The 15,132-nt window shown below is 41.3% G+C and overlaps 1 protein-coding gene across 4 annotated transcripts in view; it reads right to left on the bottom strand.

Moving 5' to 3' along the window:
• The window catches only part of LOC110490023 (zinc finger protein 438), a 105,949-nt gene that overhangs the window by 58,191 nt on the left and 32,626 nt on the right, over nucleotides 1-15,132 (bottom strand). For 2 of the 4 annotated variants that reach the window (XM_036944307.2, XM_090199955.1), the window contains exon 2: nucleotides 2,007-2,283. The exons of the other annotated variants lie outside the window; for them this stretch is intronic. The gene's annotated coding sequence lies outside the window, so the exon portion shown is untranslated. The remainder of the gene's footprint in view (nucleotides 1-2,006; nucleotides 2,284-15,132) is intronic. 4 annotated transcript variants of the gene reach the window in all.

Genomic DNA, 15,132 nt, shown 5'->3' on the forward strand with positions numbered 1-15,132 from the left:
CCCTGTCGTAGGTCAGTTAGGATCATCACCATTTATTTGAAGAATGTGAAATGTCAGAATAATAGTAGAGAGAATTATTTATTTCTTCATATTCCCAGTGGGTCAGAAGTTTACATACACTCAATTAGTATTCGGTAGCATTGCCTTTAAAATTGTTGAACTTGGGTCAAACGTTTTGTGCAGCCTTCGACAAGCTTCCCACAGTAAGTTGGGTGAATTTTGGCCTATTCCTCCTCACAGAGCCGGTGTAACTGAGTCCGGTTTGTAGGCCTCATTGCTCGCACATGCTTTCAGTTTTCTATAGGATTGAAGTCAGGGCTTTGTGATGGCCACTCCAATATCTTGACTTTGTTGTCCTTAAGCCATTTTGCCACAACTTTGAAAGTATGCTTGGGGTCATTGTCTATTTGGAAGACCCATTTGCGACCAAGCTTAAACTTCCTAACTTATATTTTGATATGTTGCTTCAATATATCCACATAATTATCCTTCTCATGATGCCATCTATTTTGTGAAGTGCACCAGTCCCTCCTGCAGCCAAGCACCCCCACAACATAATGCTGCCACCCCAGTGCTTCACGGTTTTGATGGTGTCCTTCGGCTTGCAAGCCTCCCCCTTCTTCCTCCAAACATACAATGGTCATTATGGCCAAACAGTTCTATTTTTGTTTCATCAGACCAGAGGACATTTCCCCAAAAGGTACAATCTTTGTCCCCATGTGCAGTTGCAAACCGTAGTCTGGCTTTTTTATGGTGGTTTTGGAGCAGTGGCTTCTTCCTTGCTGAGCGGCCTTTCAGGTTATGTCAATGTAGGACTCGTTTTACTGTGGATATAGATACTTTTGTACCGGTTTCCTCAAGGCATCTTCACAAATGTCCTTTGATGTTGTTCTGGGATTGATTTGTACCAAAGTACATTCATCTCTAGGAGACAGAACACGTCTCCTTCCTGAGCGGTATGACGGCTGCGTGGTCCCATGGTGTTTATACTTGCGTACTATTGTTTGTACAGATGAACGTGGTACCTTCAGGCGTTTGGAAATTGCTCCCAAGAATGAACCAGACTTGGAGGTCTACAATCTTTTTTCTGAGGTCTTAGCTGATTTTCTATTGATTTTCCCATGAAGTCAAGCAAAGAGGCACTGTGTTTGAAGGTAGGCCTTGAAATACATCCACAGGTATACCTCTAATTGACTCAAATGATGCCAATCAGAAGCTTCTAAAGCCATGACATAATTTTCTGGAATTTTCCAAGCTGTTTAACCTCTCTTGGGGTTGTGGGACGCTACCGTCCCACCTGGCCAACATCCAGTAAAATTGCAGAGCGCCAAATTCAAAAACAGAAATACATAATACACATCTATCATTACATCTATCATTACAAACAGTAACCATCCAAGTAGAGGAGTAACAAAAGTCAGAAATAGCGATAAAATGTATCACTTACCTTTGATGATCTTCATATGGTTGCACTCCCAAGACTCCATGTTACACATTAAATGTTTGTTTTGTTCGATAAAGTCCCTCTTTATATTCAAAAACCTTCATTTTGTTGGTGCGTTTTGTCCAGTAATCCATTGGAACAAAGCGCGGTCACAGCAGGCAGGCAAAAAAATCTAAAAAGTACCATAAAAGTTTGTAGAAACATGTCAAACGATGTTTATAATCAATCCTCAGGTTGTTTTTGTCATAAATAACCGATCATATTTCAACCGGACAATAGCTTCGTCAATAGAAAAGGAAAAACAAGAAAGGCACGGTTCCGGTCACGCGCAGGACTCATGTCTGGAAATGTCCACTGTCCTCTCATTGAAAGTGGTGTTTCTCCCTCATTTTACAGAGTAAAAGCCTGAAACAATGCCTAAAGACTTGCCTTTACTTTCTGAAGGTGCTGCATGTATGACATTGTAGGCTATTGTATATAGGGCAAGATCAGGAAAAACTGCAGGCCCTACACATACAGGACATTTCAATAACTAATTGATGGCACCAAAAACTATTCCTACCTTTTCCACCAACCTGGCACAGGCAGGTATCCAATGTGATGGAAATGCCCTTGGAAAGGCCTGGGAGGCCACAGATTTACCAGAGTTCCCGTGAGAGAACAACCAGGAAGGAAAGCCTCTTTCCTGGTGTTTTATAAGGCTCGAGGCAAGGCCCCCTCTCGGAATTATCCCTCTCCGCTCTTCCTATGTACCATCTCCCACCGCAACCCCTGACGATCATGTGTCTGCGGCTTCACCGAGGGCGAGAGTGGGGACAGGAACCACACAGGAAACGCTGCTGTAACACAACACACATAGGGGGATGGGTAAAAAGAAAAAACCTGGAGCGGTAAGCAAACTTTGCCACCAGAACCAGCACACCACCACATTGTAGGCCTATATTGGCAACCAGATAGCGAGGGATGGGCAAGCCCATACTGCCAGGTCTGGTCTGCCATCAGTCCTAATGGAGCCCACATGGGAGCTGCTTCCGGTGTCATAGCTGTGCTAAAGTTGTGTGGGTTAGTGCTGCTGTTAGTACAGTTTCAGTGTGTTTCACTGGACTGTTGAAGTATACCTATAGTCTGTGGCTATGCATGGCTATGGCTTACATATCACAATCAAGATCACAATCAGCTGATTTAGATCTCATAGAAAAGCGTTGTTCTCAAGACAGCAACTTTGGGACTTATGCAAAGTAGGAGTGTTGCAGCCAGACTCAGATCCAAGATGGTAGATAAAAAGTCTAAAGAATTCCCTCATTTGCCAGTCTTATATGTAGAGCTCTGAGATCACGGTCAATGTTGGGATCTTAACATCAGGGTTAGGAGTGTTCTGGCCTCTGCAGTCATTTGTGAGCTGCTCCTGTAGCCTGTAAATGATTAGGCCAAGGAAGGCAATTAGCTGGAGCATCACTAGGCTAAATATAGACAGGCTTCCTTGGCAGGTCTGCTCCTGGGTCCTGGGTGAGGTCCATGCCGAGAAGCCCCTCCTGTTGTTATTCCAATCTGGGCTTGATTTATTTGAAAAGACAACGTGAACACAGCCCAAACATGTCCGTCGGTCCGTCTATCAGGTGTCCCGAGAGAAATGGAATGGCGTGGGAAAAAAATGTGGTGGGAGAAAATAAGAAAGAAAGAACGTGGGAATGTTCCTGCAGATATGTTTGGATGCAGGAAGAAATGTTTGGCAAACAGTCTCCAATTACAGAGGAGGAATCTATGAGGCTTGCAAATGATCAAGGACGATCTGATCTTTATTCAAATTGGAGCCTGTGGTGTAGCTGATGCATTGAAATTAAGAATAGCCATACCCGATGCTCATACATTTAAGTACATTTTCTATTCAAGGACATGGTTCTGCTATGTCAAAAGAACCTCTCAGTTAGGCTAATTAAACTAGTCAATTGATTTCAAATCACTTTTTGACCACATATATACAGATGAAGACGAAAGTTTACATAGGTTGGAGTCATTAAGACTCATTTTTCAACCACTCCACACATTTCTTGTTAACAAACTACAGTTTTGGCAAGTCGGTGAGGACATCTACTTTGTGCATGAAACAAGAAATGTTTCCAACAATAGTTTACAGACAGATTATTTCACTGTATGACAATTCCAGTGGGTCAGAAGTTCACATACACTAAGTTGACTGTGCATTTACACAGCTTGGAAAATTCCAGAAAATGATGTCATGGCTTTAGAAGCTTCTGATAGGCTAATTGACATTATTTGAGTCAATTGGAGGTGTACCTGTGGATGTATTTCAAGGTCTACCTTCAAACTCAGTGCCCCTTTGCTTGACATCATGGGAAAATCAAAAGAAAATCAGCCAAGACCTCAGAAAAAACTTATAGACCTCCACAAGTCCACGATTTCCAAACGCCTGAAGGTACCACATCCATCTGTACAAACAATAGTACACAAGTATAAACACCATGGGACCACGCAGCAGTCCTACCGCTCAGGAAGGAGACGCATTCTGTCTTCTAGTGATGAACGTACTTTGGTAGAAAAAGTGCAAATCAATCCCAGAACAAAAGCAAAGGACCTTGTGAAGATGCTGGAGGAAACAGGTACAAAAGTATCTATATCCACAGTAAAACGAGTCCCTATATCGACATAACCTGAAAGGCCGCTCAGCAAGGAAGAAGCCACTGCTCAAAAACCACCAGAAAAAAGCCAGACTACGGTTTGCAACTGCACATGGGGACAAAAAACATACTTTTTGGAGAAATGTCCTCAGGTCTGATGAAACAAAAATAGAACTGTTTGGCCATAATGACCATCGTTATGTTTGGAGGAAAAGGGGGAGGCTTGCAAGCCGAATAACACCATTCCTGTGAACTGTGAAGCACAGGGGTGGCAGCATCATGTTGAGGGGTTGCTTTGCTGCAGGAGGGACTGGTGCACTTCACAAAATAGATGGCATCATGAGGTAGGAAAATGATACGGATATATTGAAGCAGCATCTCAAGACATCAGTCAGGAAGTTAAAGCTTGGTTGCAAATGGGTCTTCCAAATGGACAATGACCAGAAGCATACCTCAAAAGTTATGGCAAAATGGCCTAAGGACAACAAAGTCAAGGTATTGGAGTGGCCTTCACAAAGCCCCGACCTCAATCCTATAGAAAATTTGTGGGCAGAACTGAAAAAGCGTGTGCGAGTAAGGAGGCCCACAAACCTGACTCAGTTACACCAGCTCTGTCAGGAGCAATGGGCCAAAATTCACCCAACTTATTGTGGAAAGCTTGTGGAAGGCTACCTGAAATGTTTGACCCAAGTTCAACTATTTAAAGGCAATGCTACCAAATACTAATTGAGTGTATGTAAACTTCTGACCCACTGGGAATGTGATGAAAGAAATAAAAGCTGAAATAAATCACTCTACTATTATTCTGACATTTCACATTCTTAAAATAAAGTGGTGATCCTAACTGACATAAGACAGGGAATTTTTACTAGGATTAAATGTCAGGAACTGTGAAAAAAGTATTTGGCTAAGATGTATGTAAACTTCTGACTAACTATATTTGCTCATGGTAGAAATGGTCAGAAAGTGCCAAATCATTCAGGAGATAGAGGTGCTCAAAGTTGACTCATTTTGCATACCCCACCATATCCGTGTCTTCATTACTGGAAACGATTAACGGTTGAGTTTGATATCATTTTAAAAGCTTACAAACAGGTTTGTCAAAGTACAGTATTTTATCATTTCTTGAAAAAAATTTTTGAATAAAAAACATTTTTTCTTAACATCAACTACTTTAAGGGCATTTCTAAAATTATCACATTCATATTCATCATCTCCAGCACCACACCAACATCAACATACAGTGCATTCTCAAAATATTCAGACCCTTTGACGTTTTACACACTTTGTTACGTTACAGCCTTATCCGCAAATTGATTACACACAATAACAAAAAAAGTTCACATTTTTGCAAATGTATTGAAAATAAAAAACAGAAATACCTTATTTACATAAGTATTCAGACCCTCTGCCATGAGACTCTAAATTGAGCTCAGGTGCTTCCCGTTTCCATTGATCATCCTTGAGATGTTTTCCACAACTTGATTCCACCTGTGGTAAATTCAATTGATTGGACATGATTTGCAAAAGGCACACACCTGTCTATATAAAAAGGGTACCACAGTTGACAGTGCATGTCAGAGCAAAAACCAAGCCAAGAGGTTTTTAATACTACAATTCTAAATCTAATAGCTAAATGATTCTTAAAACAATTTCATATGTCAGCTTAGAACCACCCCTCCCCCACCCTACGGCTTAAGCGTTTAAGAATTTTGACGTGTAAAAAATTGTATATACATTTTCGCATCTGAGATGTTTGTTGTGCCCGCCATCGGCTTAGACACAGCACACTCTTGAATACAGGTTGGGTGTAATTTCAATAATAGGTCCATTCTATGAATTCTATTGATCTCTCTTCAAACCACTAATTTAACTGGCACACCATTGACATTTTAAGGGTGTGGTCAACGACCCCAATGCAACACATTATTCATTTTGACAGCTCTAGGCTGAGTCAATGAGTGGCCTCAGTCATTGGGTTTATCTACCTTACCAACCCTAGAAGTTCTTAAACCAGCTCAGTGCAATGCGTAGGTTCAGACACAGTGTAGGCTACTAGTGAGGTTCAGCATTAATTGTTTCCAGTCAAATCAAGGCTTGCATACCTACAGTATGGTTTTATTATAGACCTAAGCCAATTCAACAAAACATGGTTCGGGAAACATGCTTTCCCATGGCGTGGTTCTAAGAAATTCATGCAAAAAAAAGAGAATGCTTTTGCATCACTCCCACAGGGGGAAAAAAAAAAACTGAAGAGATTTTATCCTTAAAAAACAGGAGGTTCGCCCACTCGTTCACCTGGGACAACTCTTGGCCGGTGCAGGCTAGCTAGAAGGTTATAAGAGCCTGGGAATGTTGAACATCAAGAAGGGAATCAGAACATAGCAAGAGCACTGGGAATAAGGCAGGAAACATGGACATTAACCCTTTCCTGCCTGCCAGAGGAACGAAAGGAAAACCAGGAGGAAAAATATTTTCAATTTGACTTATTTCTAATCCACACTAATGTGAGCGAAAGGCTGTCTGCATTTAAAAAAGAAAATAGGATATAGTTAGACTTATACATTAAAAGAGGCGTTTAAACAACATTTGCCGTTTCTAGCCTAATATATGAAATTCCCTATTGGTTTGGTCTCCATACACATCAAATGTGTTTTTTGCCAAGGGAAAATGTTCTGGCACTTTACCGATGCACAAACAAATTAAGGCATATTAGGAAACAGAGGTTTCCTTGATAACACAGGCAGAGAACACTCATCACCAGTATGTCCTACTCTGACTAGCTCTATGCTATGGAAGTCATGTGACTGTGCTTACTGTAACACAGGGGGAGCTTACAGTATGAAACAGACAAGTAAACCAAAACAGATTCAAATATAGAAACTGGAGGCCAGCTGGTCACCATGAAGAATGCTCCAGTCTAAATCATTTCAACAGGCTTGAAAATAAAGATGAATGAACTAGAGCAGTGATGGGCAACTGGCCCGCAGCCCCCTTTTTGTACACCCGCAGATCAATTCATTTTTTTTTAAAACTCAGTCAGGGTCTCAACTGTTGAGAGTTAGAATAGTAGAATACTAGGGATGTGCATCTTCCCCTTTCAAGATGATTCGATACGTAACTAGACTGAACAAAAATATAAACTCAACATGTAAAGTGTTGGTTCCATGTTTCATGAGCTAAATATAAACATTCCAGAAATGTTCCATATGCACAAAAAGCTTATTTCTCTGAAATTGTGTGCGCAAATTTGTTTACATCCCTGTTAGTGAGCATTTCACATTTGCCAAGATAATCCATCCACCTGGCAGGTGTTGCATATCAAGCAGCTGATTAAACAACATGATCATTACACAGGTGCATCTTGTGCTGGGGACAATAAAAAGGCCAATAAAATGTGCAGTTGTGTCACACAACATAATGACACAGCTGTCTAAAGTTGAGGGAGCATGCAAACAGCAGGAATGTCCACCAGAGCTGTTGCAGGAGGAATTTAATGTTAATTTCTCTACCATAAGCCCCCTCCGTCATTTTAGAGAATTTGGCAGTATGTCCAACAGTCCTCACAACCGCAGACCATGTGTATGGCGTTGTGTGGGCGAGGGATTTGCGGATGTCAATGTTGTGAACATAGTGCCCGATGGAGGGGTTATGTTATGGGCAGGCATAAACTATAGACAAAGAACACAATTACATTTTATCGATGGCAATTTGAATCCACAGAGACACCATGATGACATCCTGAGGCCCAGTCGGCGGCGGATGAATGGCACATCACCTCAATGTTCAGCATGATAACGCACGGCACAATGTACAAGGATCTGTACACAATTCCTGGAAGCTGAACATGTCCCAGTTCTTCCAAGGCCTGAATACTCAGACATGTCATCCATTGAGCATGTTTGGGATGCTCTGGATCGACGTGTACGACAGTGTTCCAGTTCTGCCCATATCCAGCAACTTCACATGGCCATTGAAGAAGGGTGGCCTAACATTCCACAGACCACAATCAACAGCCTGAGCAACTCTATGCGAAGGAGATGTGTTGCGCTGCATGAGGCAAATGGTGGTCACACCAGACACTGACTGGTATTCTGATCCAGGCCCCTACTTTTTTTTAAGGTATCTGTGACCAACAGATTAATAGTCATGTGAAAAGCATAGATTAGGGCTTAATGAATTCATTTCAATTGACTGATTTCCTTAGAGTTCATATAACTCGTGTTGTGTTTATATTTTTGTTCAGTGTAGATACATGGGCTCGAATACGATACAAGAACAATACGCTTTAGTTTGAAACGATTCGGTTTGATTAGAGAAAGAATTAATGTGAAAAATTAACATTAACATTTGTTGCACAAACACATTCATTTTCCATTCTAAATTTAAATCTGCTGGGCCTCTGTGCTACATTTGTCTGAGCTGACTGTAGGTGTGCACATTTGTGTAAATTATGTATTTACTGTGTGTGTGTGTGTGCTGCAGTAACATAACGCGCGCGTGTATAAAATATGTACAGTGAATTTGGAATTAGGGGTGAAACGGTACATGTATTCGTATTGAACCATTCGGTATAGGGTCCACGGTGCACGGTTCGGTACGCACTGCGAAACGAACAATACATGAATCATATATTATAGCTAGGAAAATATCTATATATTTAACTGTACAAAAATATTATTGCATAAACTAAGGCGTATAAATTCACATGGGAAAAATATCCACATAGTAATAAAGTTGTCTTTAAAAAAAAAATCTAACAATAATAAAGTGTTTAGTCTCGTAGCTGTATGCAGCTCCGCTCATTAGTTATTTCACTCCAGCGAGAACAGAGCTGAGAGACCGTCGTAGCAGAAATGAGTTTATGAAGGAATTAGCAGTTAGCTAAATGCAAAGGAGCAACATGGCAAGCATTGGCGAGCCAGAACTAGAAGAAGCCCCAGTATCATTCAGGTCTGGCAAAATGACTACTCATTTGCCTTTTGCCACATTTCAGGCTTCAAACATAAAGATATAAAACTCTATTTTTTTGTGAAGAATCAACAACAAGTGGGACACAATCATGAAGTGGAACGACATTTATTGGATATTTCAAACTTTTTTAACAAATCAAAAACTGAAAAATTGGGCGTGCAAAATTATTCAGCCCCCTTAAGTTAATACTTTGTAGCGCCACCTTTTGCTGCGATTACAGCTGTAAATCGCTTGGGGTATGTCTCTATCAGTTTTGCACATCGAGAGACTGACATTTTTTTCCCATTCCTCCTTGCAAAACAGCTCGAGCTAAGTGAGGTTGGATGGAGAGCATTTGTGAACAGCAGTTTTCAGTTCTTTCCACAGATTCTCTATTGGATTCAGGTCTGGACTTTGACTTGGCCATTCTAACACCTGGATATGTTTATTTTTGAACCATTCCATTGTAGATTTTGCTTTATGTTTTGGATCATTGTCTTGTTGGAAGACAAATCTCCGTCCCAGTCTCAGGTCTTTTGCAGACTCCATCAGGTTTTCTTCCAGAATGGTCCTGTATTTGGCTCCATCCATCTTCCCATCAATTTTAACCATCTTCCCTGTCCCTGCTGAAGAAAAGCAGGCCCAAACCATGATGCTGCCACCACCATGTTTGACAGTGGGGATGGTGTGTTCAGCTGTGTTGCTTTTACGCCAAACATAACGTTTTGCATTGTTGCCAAAAAGTTCAATTTTGGTTTCATCTGACCAGAGCACCTTCTTCCACATGTTTGGTGTGTCTCCCAGGTGGCTTGTGGCAAACTTTAAACAACACTTTTTATGGATATCTTTAAGAAATGGCTTTCTTCTTGCCACTCTTCCATAAAGGCCAGATTTGTGCAATGTACGACTGATTGTTGTCCTATGGACAGAGTCTCCCACCTCAGCTGTAGATCTCTGCAGTTCATCCAGAGTGATCATGGGCCTCTTGGCTGCATCTCTGATCAGTCTTCTCCTTGTATGAGCTGAAAGTTTAGAGGGACGGCCAGGTCTTGGTAGATTTGCAGTGGTCTGATACTCCTTCCATTTCAATATTATCACTTGCACAGTGCTCCTTGGGATGTTTAAAGCTTGGGAAATCTTTTTGTATCCAAATCCGGCTTTAAACTTCTTCACAACAGTATCTCGGACCTGCCTGGTGTGTTCCTTGTTCTTCATGATGCTCTCTGCGCTTTTAACGGACCTCTGAGACTATCACAGTGCAGGTGCATTTATACGGAGACTTGATTACACACAGGTGGATTGTATTTATCATCATTAGTCATTTAGGTCAACAGAGGATCATTCAGAGATCCTCACTGAACTTCTGGAGAGAGTTTGCTGCACTGAAAGTAAAGGGGCTGAATAATTTTGCACGCCCAATTTTTCAGTTTTTGATTTGTTAAAAAAGTTTGAAATATCCAATAAATGTCATACCACTTCATGATTGTGTCCCACTTGTTGTTGATTCTTCACAAAAAAATACAGTTTTATATCTTTATGTTTGAAGCCTGAAATGTGGCAAAAGGTCGCAAAGTTCAAGGGGGCCGAATACTTTCGCAAGGCACTGTATATCAAAATGCATAGTGGCAGATATGAGGCCCTTCTCTGTGGTAGAGAATGCGGGTTTTCAGAAAAATGTTTAAAGTGGTCGAGCCGTGCTTCACTATTCCTTCATTTTGCCCAAACATACATTTAAAAAAAAAATAACTTGAGAGCGAGTTGTCAGAGACGCGGTCTATTGCTCTAACAGACAGTTGGCCGTCTAGAGCTACTGAGAGCTACCTTACTGTAACGGTTAATTTAATTACAGCAGAGTGGGAGATAAAAACCATGTCCTTCAAACACGTCCTCGAGAGTAGCGACACAAGTGTAAAGTTGGGGGAAGAGCTAAGGGAAGTAGTTGCAGTGTGGAAGTTGGAGAGGGATAATGTAACAATTCCTGTGACCACTGACAATGCTAGAAATATTTTAAATGCAGTTGCACTACCTGGATTGGGGCCACAGATAGGATGCTTTGCTCACATTAATAATCTAGTATCTCAAAAAGCAATGTCAGTGAATCCAATCTCTCGCCTCCTAGCAAAGATCAGGAAGGTGGTATCCTTTCACAAAAGCACAACTGCTGCACATGTTTTCAAGACAAAACAGGAGATGCTGGAGCTGCCAAACCACAACTAATCCAACATGTCCCTGCTAGATAGAATTCAAGCCATGACATTGTTGAGAGATACCTTGAGCAGAAAGTTGCAGTGTTTTCTACACTGACTGAACAAGATGTAAGGAAAAATGTCAAAGATTGTGACTTTGTCTGAAAATGACACAAGACGAGCAGAGGAACAACACTGATATGCACTGAGAGCATTCCATTAGTTTTCATGCTCCTGCCTATGAAAACAATGGTCCTGAAATCAATGGTGGCATCTGATGAAGATGAACGTGCAATAAGGGATGTCAAGACTGCTATCAGAGTTAACCTGGGGCCTAGATATGCTGACCCTGGTGTCCAAGACTTCTTACACAAGAGCACCGCTTTAGACCCCCGGTTCAAGTCCCTGCTGCACCTGGATGCTGCTGCTCGTCTGAGAGTCTACGATGAACTCACAGCAGAGATTGTGACCAATATACAGGTATAACAGGTATTGTATTCATTTTGTTAATGTGACATTTATTATTTTATTAATTTGTGATTTAACAATTATAAAGTAATAATTGTAATTGTCACAATAGTGTGAAATATTTCGAACAACAAATCATATTTTTAAAGCCACTTCAGAGATGGTAGTTTTAATCTAATTTAATTCTGCAGGGTCAAGACATGGATACCACAGGAGCCAACATGTCTGCCTTGGCTGAGCTTTTTGGAGAGTTGTTCATGACCCAGGAGCAGGGAACCAAGTCAAAGGTCAAGGTCATAGAGGAGGAGGTGACCGCATACAGGGAAGTGGACTGTATTCCCCTGGATGCTGATCCACTTACATGGTGGAAGACAAATTAATATACCCTCATGTTGCCATGTTAGCAAGGCACTACCTGGCTGTGCCTGGGACCTATGTCCCTATCGAGATGGTATTTCACCACAGCGGCTGATACTGTCACAGAAAGCCAATCTACCGCAAATAATGTGGATAGACTAATCTTCTTAAAGAAAAACTTGAAAATATGATTATATATATATATATATATCATGTACATATATATATATTTTTTTTTCAAGTAACCAGTCTCAAGGGGTCCTATTTTGTTTAAAGCGCCGCTATGTGACTACATTTTTCAATATGCTGCTGGACTATGCACTCTTTTGTTGATGTTTTTTAAATTACTATTTCATTGTTTTACGTGATAAGGCAGGCACTGCTGTTTTGTGTATGTATCCCTATGCTGCTAAAAACGAAGCCACCCAATGTTTTTTATTGTTAAACATGGAAAATAGAAAATACTCCTCTCTCCAGATTGACTTTAGATGTAGTATAACCACAGAACAATGAGACATATTTTACCGGATGTATAAATGTGAAGCATCCGAGTTGGCGTTTCCACTCACTACCAAATACTAGCTAGTCGGCAGTGGGAGAAGATGGCCGACATTCTGTTAATTTAAATGTACTCATCGATGAAACATTTGATCTCAGTACAGTTTTCTGTTCCCAAAACTACAATTGTTTTTACGGACAGTATTTTAGGCTTTACCCTTTGCCAAAGTTTTAAAAATGTGAGTTGTTTAGAAGGCGTGCAAAGGCGAATTGAGTTATTGCACACTTCACAGAGTAGGCATTCCCCAACGGAAATATGCAAATGTTAGCTAGAACTCGCCAATAGGATCTCATTAGCATGTGCTTGTTCTCTGCCCACCTCCTTGCTTATTCTGCCCACTATGGCTACTTTTCGCATTTGAAACAGGGGGTGGTCTATCTTGGTTTAGTTTTACAAATCTTTGGTATAACTTTAGCTAGCTTGCTAAAATTGAGGTGAAAGCACAGAATTGTAGCTAGCTAACACTAGCATTGCGAACTTTGCTAGCTAATGGCAACATTACCATCTCTCTAAAGTAAACTTGACAACATCATAATTGTTTTCTACTAATTATTTGCCTACTTTAGCAATGCCATTGTATTTCCAAGCCACTATTAGTGTAATTTAGATGAAACAGTCATTAGCATCTGTTCAGAAAGACTGAGCATTCGTCATCAGGTGGGGATCAATATGGCTGCTGTGTCTATAGAACGTTGATGACAATTCCAACAACACGACCAAGTGATGTAGGTGCAACGCATGAATAGAGCCCTGGGCAAAAGTAGTGCACTATAGGGGTACGGCTGGCACAATTACAATATAATTGTGTAAACGATGATTATGGATGAAGACCGTCATGAAAATAAAATAACCGTCATAACCAGGTTGTTTGTTTGTTTGGAACAAACAGATGACTGAAGATGGGACAGCTGGGCATTTGTACGGTTGATTCAATGGTAACTTTGTTGCGCCTTGTTGTAGCGAACAAGTCTTTGGTTGCCTAGTCAACACCCCATCCCAGCAGCAGCACATGCAGTCAGGAGCATAGGAGAGGGTTATAACGGTGACTCCTGTCATTTCAATGACCAATAACCATCTTCCAAAATTCCATGTTTTCACTCAATGTCAATAATATGGTTGTCAAAATACATAAATAATTTGAATACATTGTGGCAGTTGTTGCCCATGTCTAAAAATCCCAATACTGTACATTATGATATTTCTGCAATATGAGCCCAAATGTAAAGCAAGTGCTGTGCTAAGAACGTTAAAATCTGTGGGAAAGCCCTTTTTGTGAAACCGGCGAAATCAGTGTGTTCCAATTTGCTCTTTGAGAAGGGTATTCGTCAACCCAATGTGACATTGTACTGCCAAGAAGTATGGGGAAGTCCTGATGGTTTTTCACAGACGCCTTCTGACTGAAATATAAAGAATGGCGCTGGAGGGAATAGCTGTCATGTACATAATGTTTCTGCCATCGTTTCCTATGAATGAAAATAGCTTCTGGACATCAAAACAGCTATGACTAACCTTGATTTGGAAGAGGACTACTTCAATGAGTTGGAAGCGAAAGACATACTGATTATCACGGACCAGGACCAAATCCCGGACGAAGGAGGAGACGGCGTGCGGGATACCTGGCGTGACTACGTCGGAGAGTGGACAAACCGCCTCAACCCTCCGTTCTATTGGCTAACGTACAATCACTGGAGAATAAACTAGATGAGCTCCGTTTGAGACTATCCTATCAGTGGGATCTGAAGATCAGTAATATCCGGTTTCTCCGAGTCGAGGCTGAACAAGGACATGCTCAAAATAAATCTAGCTGGTGTTTGGGAATCTCAGGGTAGGGTGTGCATGTCTCTTTGTCAACAACTGCTGGTACACAATCTCTAATATTAAGGAAGTCTTGATGTTCTGCTCACCTGAGTTACAATACCTCTTGACAAGCTGTAAATATGAGCCATGGCGCGTGCGAGCCGGAACGGCTCATAGGAGCAAGAGCCATCTCCTGTTTCTGTAGCGTGAGACTGTAGACCATACTATTTACCAAGAGAGCACTGAGACCACACTCAACAAGCTTTGTAAGGCCATAAGCAAACAAGAACATGCTCAACCAGAGGCAGCGCTCCTAGTGACTGGGGACTTTAATGTAGGAAAACTGAAATCCGTTTAACCTCATTTTCAACCAGCATGTCACCTGTGCAACGAAAGGCGAAAAAACTCCAGCTCACCTTTACTCCACACACAGAGACGCATATACAAAGCTCTCTCTCGACCTTGATTTGGCAAATCAGACCATAACGCTATCCTCTCGATTCCTGCTTACAGGCTAAAACTGAAACAGGAAGTACCACTGACACTCGATACGGAAGTGGTCCGATGAGAAGCAGATGCTAAGCTACAGGACTGTTTTCGCTAGCAGAGACTGGAATATGTTCCGGGAATCATCCGACAGCATTGAGGAGTTTACCACATCAGTCACCGGCTTCATTAATAAGTGCATTGATGACGCTGTCCCCAGTGACCGTACATATCCCAAACAGAAGC

This window comes from Oncorhynchus mykiss, chromosome 15 (genome assembly GCF_057628025.1).
Source record: "Oncorhynchus mykiss isolate SJ-2025 chromosome 15, ASM5762802v1, whole genome shotgun sequence".
Taxonomy (NCBI): Eukaryota; Metazoa; Chordata; class Actinopteri; order Salmoniformes; family Salmonidae; genus Oncorhynchus; species Oncorhynchus mykiss.